The sequence below is a fragment of the Oncorhynchus tshawytscha genome, linkage group LG10 (genome assembly GCF_018296145.1).
Source record: "Oncorhynchus tshawytscha isolate Ot180627B linkage group LG10, Otsh_v2.0, whole genome shotgun sequence".
In the NCBI taxonomy this organism is placed as follows: Eukaryota; Metazoa; Chordata; class Actinopteri; order Salmoniformes; family Salmonidae; genus Oncorhynchus; species Oncorhynchus tshawytscha.
This window is the reverse complement of record NC_056438.1, coordinates 73,090,661-73,102,022: the sequence shown is the minus strand read 5'-3', so window position 1 is coordinate 73,102,022 and position 11,362 is coordinate 73,090,661. Positions and strand designations below refer to the sequence as shown.

The following is an 11,362-nucleotide window of genomic DNA, read 5'->3' as shown; positions in this document are numbered from 1 at the left end:
GGTTCTTCCCGGGCTTCAGGTTTGGAGATGGATCCTCTTTGCCTGCATTCACTGGCTTTGTGTCTGTCAAGAGACTCCAAGACCGTAAGTCCATCTGCAGTTAGAATTTAGTGATCAGACTTGTCAGAGCAATTTTTCATCTCCCCTTTCTGCAGATCTTTATCCCCTCTTGTGTATATTTCAACCGGCTTTGGGTTTAGAGATGTACTGATGTTCCTGTTGCCGGGTGTGTTCTCTGTAGGATTTACATGGTAGCCGTTCCTGCAGTGATCCAGGCAGGCTCAGAGGCCAAGCTTTGTGCCAGCCTTCTGCAGCCCAACGAGACCCTGGTCATGACCGTATCTCTGATGGCCGACGGGCAGAACAAGAGACTTCTCCACCAGAGTTCTGACCAAGAGTTTCACCGCTGTTTCCAGTTTCAGGTCAGCCCAGCACTGGTGGACTTCCAGAACCATTCCATTAAGAGTGGACTGTACTGCTCAGCTTTGATGCATCGCTTAGGTTCTTTGTGCAATGCCAGCTTATTTTATGGGAAATGTCAGTGGTGGCCTACCAGAACTTTTCTGTGATTCGGGCTCCAATTTGTACCAGGTTTTGATTGAATGCTAGTATATACTATTGAGACCATTTATATATGTAACTTACAGCAGGCTGAATGCATAATGGGATCCCTGCAGTAGTTAGTTAAACGCTCTTACCAACTGGGCCACACGGCAGCACATTTGAATGTCCTATGTTATCGGTCCGTTTGTTCACCGGTGTTGCCCTGTTTCCGTCCCTGACAGGCCCCTCGTGTGAAGAGCGACAAAGTGCAGAACTTTAAGGTGGAGGTTCGAGGAGAAACATTCCTATCAACAGAGGAGAGAAGGGTCATGATCAAACCCTACAGCCCCATGACGTTCATCCAAACGGACAAACCAATCTACAACCCAGGACAAACGGGTAATGTTAGAGCCGGTACACCTTTAGTCTGGTTACTAAGAAACGGGCCAATTAGGTGTTGGCATGTTCTGTAATGGTTTACTCCGGGGCGTTGATCTTTTTGGGCCCCTGACCCCATTTTGACATCAACAGTTATCCACGACCCCACCGTGCTCCCTTTGTTTATTTGAGGCTTTAACAGTATTACAATGAAGTACTGTCAGACTGAAGTCTGAAGGAAGTATTGTTTGAAATGCACCAGGCAATAATTGTGTAGAAAAGAACACCATCATTGCTGGCAATGCTCTTGCCCAGTCTGGTCCCGTCCACTCTGTTCTAACGTCATGCGTGGCTTATGAGGATTGTAGAGGGAAACGGTAGACATCTGAAGAGCCTCGTTGTTCAGGAATGTGGTGCAGATGCAGTAAATCCCCCTGGGTTCACTCAGGATATGTACACTGGAATCAGGCTGGAAATCCTCAACCAGTATTTCTGGGAATCCTTGGAATTGAGAAAGTTGCCTGAAATTCTGCTTCTAATATTCTCATTGTGTTTGTCGTCTTGTCGTTGGCTTTTTACAGTGCTTTTTAGAGTCGTCACCTTGGATAGCAATTTTAGCCCCGTCAATCAGCTGGTGAGTTAAATATACGATTGACAATAGTATTTTAGTTCAGTCTCTACTACTTCAATCCAAGATGCAGAAGTGTCACAATTCTGTGATGGACATAGCAGTCTGGTATTATGTACAGCAATCAACCAGCCAGGACATGAGGCTTCCATTCGTATAGGTCAGATTGGAATGTATGGGATCATCTTTTCCTGAGATTGAATTACAAATGCTACATGTGATGTTTACATTAAGTGACCAAGCCAATCACCTGTCTAGTAGCTGTAGACAGCTATGCTCTGTTTTGGCATTGGAGTTCTTAATGAAACATGACGCCCATCTCTTGTCTTTGCCCTTCACAGTACAACATTGTGGAACTTGAGGTAAGATCCTTGTTGGTGGAACTTATGTTGACTGTCCGTGTAAAGACTGCAGCATTATGACTCCCCCCTGCTAGCTAGGTCCTCATATCCACCTACTGTAGAAGTTGGCTAAATTCTTCCAATCAGCGTTGTGTGTAATCTGGGCCCTCTTCAGTAGATGAATGTTGCAGATAGAACTGACTCCTTGTCCTGTATACTGTTGTGAACTTTCCACAACGTTGTGTCCTGCTGAACATGCCCCTTCCTATGAACCAACAGGATGTTAATCACAACCGGATTGGACAGTGGGTCAACACTACATCCAGTGGCAACATTCTGCAGCTTTCTCACCCCCTGAACTCTGAAGCACCTGTAGGATCCTTTACCATTGTAGTGTGGATTGGTGAAGAGAAAATCTACCACAACTTCAAGGTAGAACAGTATGGTAGGTTGAGTTTCTCTTTCATGCTCGGTAATGTTGCATCAATGCATCACAATCCTGGAACGTTCTGGAGTTGACTGCTGTTCTTTTTATCTGTAGTTTTGCCCAAGTTTGAGATCAAAATGAACCTCACTGACAAGATCAGCGTTGTTCAAGAAGAGTGTGAAGTGAAAGTGTGTGCAGAGTGAGTAAACACTATTGGTGATTTGCAATGTACTGTAGTTACAAGGTGACGTGTAACTGCACTACATGTCATTAATTATCTCCTTACGTGAAGGCAGACCTGGGTTGAACTACTATTGGAAGTATTACATTTACTTTCACATTTCAAATGAAGGATTTGAAAATACAAGTAAATAACATTGTATTGGTCACAACACGTGTTTGGTACATGTTGCGAGTGCAGCGATATAGATGATGAATACAGTATAAACATATGAGTAATGCAAGGTATGTCAGCATTATTAGTGACTAGTATTCCAATGATGTCAAGTCTGTAGGCAGCAGCCTCTGCTCGTACTGTAGCTTTGTTTGATAATACACTTATTAAATATAAAAGTCCTTAAATATGCATGTGGTCTGCATTAATGACCCATGCTAATTGAAGACCTATAGTGCTACTGCTCAAGTCTTAAACTGCTGCTAGGATCCCTGAGATTTGTTAGTGGCATTTACATGAACAGCTGGTTCTTCGGTCATAAAGCATCTCAGATTAGGATGGCTGTTCTAGGATCAGGTCCCAGCCTGACATGTGACCTTGTTCCCGTTCTGAGGCTCTATGACTACAGGTCCAGATTCATTGACTGTGTTAAACGCCTGACTTCAAGCCTTTAGGTCTTATGTTTTTAATATGGTAACTGGATGTAGGAAGTTGACACTTGTCTTATTGTGAATTGAAATCAGATACACGTATGGGCAGCCTGTACCTGGTAAAGCAGGGGTGAAGTTGTGCCGACCTTTGGACAATGCCGTGATACCGATAACAATTGATGCGCGAAATCCACAAGGAGTTCCTGATTACACACCTCCATGCCACAAAGAGTCAATTGAGGTTTGTATGCTTTCCTAAAACTAGTAGTGCTGTTTTTACCAACATATTACATTTTGAATGGGATTTAAATCTTCTGTGTGGTTCTGCTTGTTTTTCCTAGATGGACCATACTGGCTGTGCTTCTTATGTCTTCAACATGGCACTTTTCACAAAGAATGCAGGAGAGAAATTGCTGCGAGACGTGTTTAGTTTCCATGCAGAAGTACAGGAGGAGGGGACGGGCAAGTCCTAATCACAATCATTATGAGATGCATCATATTTACTCAATACAAAGCCTTCATTTCACTTCAGCTGATGGCGACGTAACTATTGCCTGTTTCATTAGATCAGTTTCCATAACTGTCCTGGGGTTCCCCCTGGGTTCATGTTTTGGTTTTTGCCCGAGCGCTACACAGCTGACTGTAGTTTTGATTTGAATCGGCTGTAGTGCCATAGTGCCAGGGCAAGAAACTACAAGGTGCACCCAGGGGGGGTCCCAGAACTGAGTTTGGGTTACTCTGCGTTGGCTCAAGGTTGGTAAGAAAGAGCTTTTTGACCGTTGGTGCTGCAGCAGGGTTTTATATAATTCTGTGGAAGCTGCACTGCAATTCAGTTTCTGCATTGTGAAATATACCGTATTTGTTTTCATTTGACAGGTATTACACTGTCAGAGGAAAAAAATGTAGAGCTCTCCTATGTGATTGGAGAATTCACATTTGTTGACACGCCCCAAATCTATGAGCATGGATCAATTATCGAAGGCAAGGTAAGTCCAAATGGTGTTCCTGTTGGTTTGTCCTGCTTCCTGAACTACCAGTATGTGGTGTCACTTCATTCATACAACGCCCCCCCTTTTTCTTCAGATAAATGCTGTTCGATATAACAACACACCCATCTCTGACATGTTAGTCTACCTGTTTGAGGAGAAAGGCTGGTCCTCATATCTACGACTACAGAACCTAACCACGGACAGTCGTGGTATTGCCAGGTTCTCCATCAACACAAGCAGTCTGCCCAAAGAGAATATTAACCTCGTAGTAAGTATGATTCCTTCTAGGTTTGAGAGACTTTATACTCGATGCCAGTGTCTGGGACTAAACAATCTACATTTTAAATAGAACTATAACTAATTAAACTTATACTCTTTATTATATCTGATGAATAATGTTAATTCATAAGGAAGGATTGTGGCTTTTTAAGCAAGCAAAAAGGGTCGTTAAGCTATGGTTGAACCGACTCAACTTAGCTCTGGGATGTTTAGATAAGGTAGAGTTCCAGATAATGGAAAAGTCTTCTTCTAAATAGTGATGGATGAAGGTGCAGATTCCACAAGTTAATCTGAATAAGTGTGTCTGGAGTGAGCGAGCTAGTGGGTTGGAATCAACTTTTGAACCTGTTCTGTTCTTGTCATAGGAGGAAAGACATTTTATAACCTATGGCGTCATATTTAGTATATAAACTGTTTGTGGTTTCATGGCAGCGAGCTCAGTATTTATTCTCCATCTAATTTTGATAAGACTGGTCCCTGTCTATTTTATACAAATAAGAATCTTAGGAATTATGACATTCCTGTGACGGGGGAACCAAAACGTGCACCGCTTGGGGTCCCCAGGACTGTTGGGGAAACGATGCCCAGAGGTCATGACCTTAACAGGCTAGGTGGAAGTAAGGTGGATCTGTTACCATATTGCTTCCTGTCATCCTCTCAGATCCCCACTGTATATAGGACGGGCTCAAGGGGTTGATTTAGCATTGGGCCTTTAGTTACTATTCCTTTTGTTCCTTTCCAGGTGAGCGACACCCCACAAGTGGAGTACCCAGGATACAGGGTCCCCTATTTCAACAGAGGGCAACACCTACTCTCGCTGATCCAGCCCGCTGCCCCTGACATTAAACCGTCCAGCTCCCTGGCTATTCAGAAGGTGGAGAAACCACTGGCGTGTGGGCAGGCGGTGTCGATCACCATCCGCTATGCCATCGTAGGGAGACTGTCCCAAAGGGCTCTGTGGCTGTCCTCTACCTGGTGAGTAGAACCAGGAACAACCTGCAAACCCATGGTGCCTCTCAAACAGCACCATATTTCCTATTTGCACTCCTTTTGACCAGGATCATTTCAGGCCCGAGACATACTTTCAAAGGAAGGATGTTCCTAAACTACACCAATACTCCTAATCAACCACTGTAACCCAACCTAGCTCATGTTACAAATTGGAATCCGTAATCTATAAAATGGATGATGGGCATCCACAAATGAATAGGTGCAACGTATCATACTAATTGGAGTCCTGGATTTGTTAACCGTGTTACGTCTACCCCGTGAGTCCAGGTTGCAACGTCTCCACTCTGTTGCTGAGAACTATTTCCTTTCCCTCCAGGCCTTGTCCAGAGGGGTCATAGTTCAGCATGGACACATCAATGTTACTGTGCAGCAGGACAGTCCTGGTGAGTGAATTTCATGAAGTGATTCTGAACGTTCTGGAAGGTGCTTAATGAGTGACCTGCTCTTGCGTTGCAGTAGCTGAGGGTGACGTCACCTTGACGTTGGCAGTGGTCCCAGAGATGGCGCCGGTGGTTCAGCTCCTGGTGTACAGTATGCTACCCAGTGAGACTGTCATCGCCCACAGCATGAACTTCCCCACTGAGAAATGCTTCAGGAACAAGGTGTGTGGAGGAGTCTGGCATATCCCCAGTGACTGTACATCACAAACATTGTTGTCATTTTATGAAAGGTGTCCAGTATTTCCATGCAGACTGTATCATACCTGGAGTAATGGTATCTGTGTCTGCTAGGTGTTGGTGGAGTTCTCTCCCTCCAACGCTGTCCCAGGGGAGGAGAACACCCTGCGTCTCTCGGCCCGGCCCGGTTCCCTCTGTGGCCTCAGTGCTGTTGACCAGAGTGTTGGTATCATGGAGCCAGGGAAGAGGCTGGATGCTGACAAGGTAACACGGCTCACTGAAGTGAACAACAGTGGTACCACCATACCTGCTGGGAATACAACCAGTGACTACAGCAGACATGGAGTGGATCTGTTCACTGTTATCAAATGTGATGGGACTCATTCTCTGGCTTGAGGCCCACTTTCTATTGCCTCTCAGTAACTGGAAAGCACCTCCTTGTTGAACGTTTAGCAATGGACAACAAATTGGCGTGTTTCCCCAAGTAGTCGTTTCAGTCTGTTCTGTTTGGTCCCCAATGAACAAGGCCTGTTGTCCCTTTCCAGATATTTGATTTGTTACCGGTCAAGGAGACGACCTATATTCCCTACGAGCTTGAAGATCCAGTAGCATGTTTACGCGTTAGACCAAGGAGATCCATAATACCACACCCATATGGACCGTCTGAGCAGACAAATGATCCTTATGCAGTTTTTCAGGTAAATATTTCTGCCCTGTTTTCTCAACTTGAAGAATCAGTCACCGTACTGTTACAATGTGTTCAACTTAATAGAATGACAAACGGACTTTTATTACTGAATTGGTTCTGCTATTTCTAGACACTGGGATTGAAGCTAGCGACTAACCTGGATATAAGAGTACCTTCCTGCCTCAGTTACCAGGGGAACCAGTACTATCGCTCCTATGGTGAGATGTCCTTACCAACCCTTATTCTCATTGCCTAGTCTAATGAATCTTGGGTTATGGATGACCTTTTGCTAGAATAACAAAGCCTGGTTAAACTGGTCTAAACACTGCATGCACTCACTGAGCCCAGCAGCATTCAGTCTATTTTTAACTTGACACTAATGGCCATGTTTTGTGTTGGTAGTAGCTTACAGCCTAATGGCTAGGCCTGGATCAGCGGGTCCTAGACTTGAAATGGCTGTGGCTGGTGGACTTGCCGCTCCACCTCCGCCACCCATACAGACGGTCCGTACATTTTTCCCTGAGACATGGATTTGGGACCTTGTGGAAGTTGGGTAAGTGCTCTGCAGAGTGAGGCCGACCTCTGGTGAAAGCCCTCTTAGCTCTTGCCTCGTATCCAAACAGTATTGGTGTAGATTAGTAACCTGAACCTCTGTAGGCCAGCTTTCTCTTAGGAAAGACCCTTTGACCTCAATGGGTGTCCCTGGTTAGATAAAGCTTAAATGCATTCGTAACAACAAACTGTGTTGAAATGAGTGGTGGCTTTCTGTTTGAACTCTGACCTCTGTATTCCAGGGAGTCTGGATCTTTAGATGTCCCCCTGACAGTACCAGACACCATCACCACCTGGGAGACTGAGGTCTTCTGCCTGGCCCCCAGTGGCTTCGGTCTGGCTCCTCTGGTGGAGCTCACGGTCTTCCAGCCCTTCTTCCTGGAGCTCACCCTGCCCTACTCAGTCATCCGGGGAGAGCGCTTTGAGCTGAAGGCCACTGTGTTTAACTACCTCTCCAAGTGCATTATGGTACGACGCTGCACCAGGATGGTTTCTTGAGTTGTATTGTTATCTTACGCCGTGTTCCTCTTTGGCAGGTTTCTGTGACTCCAGCTCTTTCCTCGGACTACACTCTCACACCCTTGCGTGATGTCCAGGACTCCTCGTGCTTGTGTGCCAATGGACGAAAGACCTTCAGTTGGACAATGGCCCCCTCTGTCCTGGGTTAGTCTTCATCTGTTCAAACGGCAGAATGGATGTGAACCGTCACCGTATTGGATGTTGTGTAACCTGCGCTGTACTGTGTGTAGGGGTTTTGAACGTGTCTGTTAGTGCGGAGGCTGTCCGGTCCCAGACTGCGTGTGACAATGGGGTTGTGAACGTACCGGAGAGAGGACGCGTTGACACAGTCACACGGAGCCTGCTGGTGAAGGTATGTAGTCTACTGCTGTGGGAGAACTAACGTTAGGTAGCACAGATACTGCCTCTGAAATGAATCCCTCTCCTCCTCCAGGCTGAGGGAACAGAGAAGAGCCACACCTACAACTGGTTGCTGTGTCCTACTGGTCAGTAATGAATCAACGTTGAATGTTCACGGTGGTTGACGTGATCATCTTCATTCAGCTCCTCTTTGTGTCCACAGGAGAAGCTCTGACGGAGGAGGTGGAAGTGCAACTTCCCCAGAATGTGGTGGATGGCTCTGCTAGGATTTCCCTCTCAGTTCTGGGTAAAATAAACCATTGTGTAGTGGTGGGAAGACGACGATGCTGCTGTTTGCTGTAACAGAAGTCCCTTGTTTCTCTGTAGGGGACATCCTGGGTCGGGCCCTCAACAACCTGGATGGACTGTTGCAGATGCCGTATGGGTGTGGGGAGCAGAATATGGCCCTGCTCTCCCCAATATCTACATCCTGGAGTACCTGAGGAACACAGAGCAGCTCACGCCAGCCATCCTAGAAAAGGCCACCAAGTTCCTCACTAGTGGTAGGAGAGTCCCTTAAAATCTGTCTATTAGATGCCAAATCCACAAACCGGGCTGGATTTGTCCAATTAGAGGATTTTGTTTTCTCCACGGTGTACCCTGCTGTCATGGTAACGGCGGAGCTGCATAACAGATGATATCAATGTCTTAACCATGTGTTGGGTCAGTGATGTTTTCTACTGAAGTCATTTGATGGTAGAATATTGACACTGTCTCATAGCACCCTATTCCTTACATAGGGCAGGACTCTCCAACCTTGTTACTGTCCTGTATGTAGGTTTTCACTCCAACCCTAATCTCGCTCCCCTTCTAATAATTAGCTGGTTGAATGGGGTTAATTACAACTTGGTTCGAGGGTAGCTCTCCGTGAACAGGGTTGGAGAGCCCTGCTATATAGGGAGCCGTTTGGGGCACAACTCTGGGAATAGAACAAGCGCTTGGTCACCGTTGATGATAAAAACCCACCGGCAGGTTACCAAAGGCAGCTGAACTACAAGAATGCCGATGGTGCGTACAGCACGTTTGGACAAGGCTTGGGGAACACCTGGTGAGTACTTGGCTTGTGTTTCAATGACGTATTGACCACTCAAATGGCATCTCTGGCATGGAGACGATGGATAGGACAGCTGACGTGTGATGTCAGGGCTTTTAAATGAATCCACTTCTCTCTTCAGGCTGACTGCTTTTGTCTTGAGATCCTTCGGCAAAGCCCAGTCTTTCATCTATGTTGACCCGGCAACGATGGAGCAATCCAAGACTTGGTTGGAACGTCAACAAGGCCAACATGGCTGTTTCAGAACTTTAGGGAAGCTCTTGAACAACCGAATGAAGGTATTTATATTGCTAATAAACTGGTTGTCTGTTTCGTCAGACCGGCCGTAGTTTGATTTCAACAGGCTAGTGTCTTGACATCGTTTTCTAGGGTGGAGTGACGGATGAAGTCACACTGACGGCTTACATCACTGCTTCAATGCTGGAGCTCAACATGTCCGTGACGGTAAGTAGCTTCACTCCGTGGAACCATTTCTCACACCGGCATTACAGGAATCTCATTCAGCCTCCTGTATGAAATCTGTCTTGCATCAACTGTCATTTACAGCTTCTACGACGTAGTGAAGTAATTTCTCTGCTAGTAGCCTATGAAATAACAAAGAATGGGCTTAGATATGTAAGGGAACACCCCCCTGAAATGGACAAAAATGAATGGCAAGTCATTGGCACTGGACAAACCATATACACGGTGTCCAATACCACTCAATTCGGCGTCGTTTCGTTCAAAGTTGATTGCAAATGCCATATGGCAAATGCCAGGTGTAACACTTTGAAAATCCAACAGGTGGTTTTTCATATTGCAAATGCAACACAAGGCAACATCAAAGCAAAATTTTGAAAAAGTGAAAAAATGCAAAAACCTAGTAACCCCTTAAAGTGCTTTCTGGACCGTTTTTCAAAATTCTTTTGATTTGTGTCAATTACACATGTATAAGAACTTGAACATATTTTTGCATTTACCATCACGAATTTGTCATGCTATAAAAATCCTGCAGGAATGCGAAATTGATGGCTGGGCAGTGATTCTGGTACCTCACTGTTTAAACATACTGCAAATGGACAATAGTCACTGTCCATCAGTCAATTGGATATCATTCTGACACCAAACCCACTTTTTCCAACTCGTTTAGTAGCCAACTATCACATACTACAGAGCTGGCCCAAAATTCACAACGCCTTCTATTCAAACCATAATAAAAACGTAGTTACGTTCCAGCTGCGGCTCCAGTTCTGATATGTGTAGGCCTAGCTGAGGCAACCCCGAATCCCAAGTTTGGGCTCGATAGGTCATTTGGTGCCCGAGCAAGACCCTAATTGGTGCTGAAAATTGCTACGGGGTCCTTGAATGAGCATCGGACAGGAACATTGGGGTCCGTCTCTATGGGCCGAGCCGGTTTCAATGCAACGGGTCTTTTCTAAATGTCGTCATTTTCGTAATGAAGTCATTGCAAATGTACGAGCTTGTTTCTCGGTCCGTGAACCTTCTAGAGTGCGTGGCGAGTTACGTGGCTATCGACCTGAGGTCTAGAACAGGTTTTTAAAGTTTCGGAACTCTAGGTCTGACGGTTCTTTTAAAAGTTCCAACAAGGTTAACTAATACAGGCACTGTGTGTGTGACTGATTTACAGTTCATGGGGGTTGCCTAATCACACATGAAGTTTTGAAAAGATCTGACCATTTTAACCCTTGGAAACAGCCAATATGACACCATTTAAGGCATTTCCGGTTGGCACAGGAAGCTATAAATAAACTCATATCCTGATTGGGGTATGCCTTTACAGTATCGTTAAGGACTGAGTAATTTACGGAGGGTTTAGTGAGTGTTATTTCAGAATCACAAATCTCGCAGAGCTCCGCAGCACACTTTAAAAAGATTCGTATGAACACCCTGCAACTGGATCTGTAACTGTTTAAAAAAAAAAGAATAATGGTGGCCACACAAAATATTGACACTTTGGGCCCACTCACTTTTGTTGTCACTGTTTAGACATTAATGGCTGTGTGTTGAGTTATTTTGAGGGGACAGCAAATGTACACTGTTATACAAGTTGTACACTCACTCCTTTACATTGTAGCAAAGTGTCATTTCTTCAGTGTTGTCACATGAAAAGAT

General features: G+C 45.2%; 1 pseudogene; it reads left to right on the top strand.

The window, feature by feature from the left end:
- Positions 1-4: 4 nt before the first annotated feature.
- Positions 5-9,781, top strand: LOC121847653 (annotated as a pseudogene).
- The last annotated feature ends 1,581 nt before the right edge of the window (positions 9,782-11,362 follow it).